The sequence below is a fragment of the Olea europaea genome, chromosome 12 (assembly GCF_002742605.1).
Source record: "Olea europaea var. sylvestris chromosome 12, O_europaea_v1, whole genome shotgun sequence".
In the NCBI taxonomy this organism is placed as follows: domain Eukaryota; kingdom Viridiplantae; phylum Streptophyta; class Magnoliopsida; order Lamiales; family Oleaceae; genus Olea; species Olea europaea.
Genome location: NC_036248.1, coordinates 3,488,396 through 3,490,642, shown reverse-complemented (window position 1 = coordinate 3,490,642; position 2,247 = coordinate 3,488,396). Strand labels below are relative to the sequence as shown.

The window sequence follows — 2,247 nt, the reverse complement described above, 5'->3', positions numbered from 1 at the left end:
AAAATCTGGCACCAATTTCTGTATATTGAAAGTTGGCATCAAAACCCTTGACAGAAATAGCACTTTTCTGGGCAGAATTTCAGAACTAACACCTGTCCATGAATTTTGCACGAAAATTGCTTATAAATACCAAAATCTAACCTTAACTTCATATCTCACTATAATAAACTACAATAAGGTGTTTTATATCATATTCACGCAATAAATCAAAGATTCAAGCTCTAAATTACAAAACCATTTCACACACACACACACACACAGATAGATAGATATATAATCATTAATTCTAGCTAAATTTCCAATTTTGAGTAATTTTCCATGAACTCTAAAAATTCAATTACATAATTTTTACTTACCTCTTGAAAATAAGGAGAAGTAAAGAATGGAAATTGAAAAGCCAACACCTATTCCTCCTCCTTCTTCATTTTTTTTTCATTTCTCTCTCTGTCTCTCTCTCGATCTTTCTATCTATTTCCAAAAAGAGAAATGGGATGAAAAATGGGTCATTATCCTCTAAGTCAATAGATAACTATAATATAATTACAATTCAAGTCCCCAACCTTTACATAATATCACATTTAGTTATTTCATTTCCCATAATAGAAACTAAATCCTTGGATTCCTTTATTCTATCATTTCTAGCCCTCAATTACTTGAAATTACAATTTAAGTCTCATGAAAAATATTTGTTAAACTTAAGCCCTCATTGACTTTGATTTGACCAATTATATTTCTTGACTTTGACTAAAATGAGGGTTGTGACATTATCCTACATACATATAAACTTTTAATTACCTATATTAGTCATTTGTCACATATTCATAGTTTAGACACTTCTCCAGACAACCATGATTATCAAGCATTTTTTGTGCCATGGGGCCAATATTTCCAATAGGACTGTATTAACTCTATTCCAAAAGAGATGAAAAGAAGACAGGAAATGCATTGATGCATAAATATGTAATACACAAGCAATGATAACAATTTGAGTTCTTAGTTTGATCATAGTTATTATTGATGCCATCTTCAGCCATATGTTGCCTGGTTTTACTACCAAGATATTAGAAACTACAAATACTCTCCAAAAGTCTAAAAATAATCAAGATGATGATTTACTACCTCTTGGGAAGTACAGTCCCAGACAATAGATTCTCTGTTAGTATCTGCTGATGCAAACATGGAAACATCTGGAGAGTAGCGGATGACAGTGATTGCCCCCGATGTTTTTCCAGTACTGCCTCTTCTTTCAGAGTATCACTTGTGATGGAATATACATGCAACTTCCCATCTTGACTGCCCACTATTGCTTCCGTTCCATCAAGTGCAATTGTACATGCTGTGACAGGAAATCCAAGATTAGTGGTTGACAGAACTGTTGCACCATGAAGGAGGACAACTCCAGTTTCAATTGAAACCAAGGCAAGATCAGGGGAAAAAATGGCAAGGCTCAAATCCTTTGGTTGATTGCAAATATCAATGCAATCTTCATCCCTACATTGATCCCCATGTAGAGAAACTCTCCAAATCTTAGCCAGAGAAATAAGTGTTATGCTTAGAAAATTATTTGCGTAATGTTATGTAAATCGAACACACACAAAAACAGAAAATAACAAGATGAGAAAACACAAGATTTTTCAGCCCTAAGGCCTCGAGGTTCGACGACCAAATCCAATGCCTACATCCCCGTTGAACATCCGTAAGGATTAAGCTCAAGATCTACTATGAATCGCCCCAAAATAGGCAAGAAAGTCAGATTACAAGAACACACGGTTCTATCTCTCTCTCAATCATTGAATCTCCTCACAACAACATGAACTCACATAAGAGTTCACTCTAACATCAAATAAACTCTCAAAATCAATCAAGAAAAGAGAGAATTTCAGATTATACAGAGAAGACGAGGAAGCAGAGAGAAGCGGCCAGAAAAAATTCAAACCCTAGAGACGTCCAAAGTCTTTATAAGAGATAGAGCCTTTTAGTTGATCCAACGGTTTTAAGCGTGCCACTTGTCCATCATCTAGAGTAAGCGCACTTTTAAACTAGAAATCGCACTCAACAATTTCTATTCCAGAATCTTCAGTTTAATTGGATCACAAATCGGGTCTCCAAATTTGGACCAAACATCTCAGTCCATTAAAATTAACTAGGCTACAAAATTCAACAAACCAAACACTACAATCTCCACCTTTTGCTACATTTTGTGACTGTTCATAAGTGGATTCAAGAACTTAATACTAACTTCACTTG

At 34.7% G+C, this 2,247-nt stretch overlaps 1 pseudogene; it reads right to left on the bottom strand.

Annotated features, from left to right (window-relative positions):
* Positions 1–2,247, bottom strand: part of LOC111405237 — a 53,773-nt pseudogene that overhangs the window by 2,933 nt on the left and 48,593 nt on the right.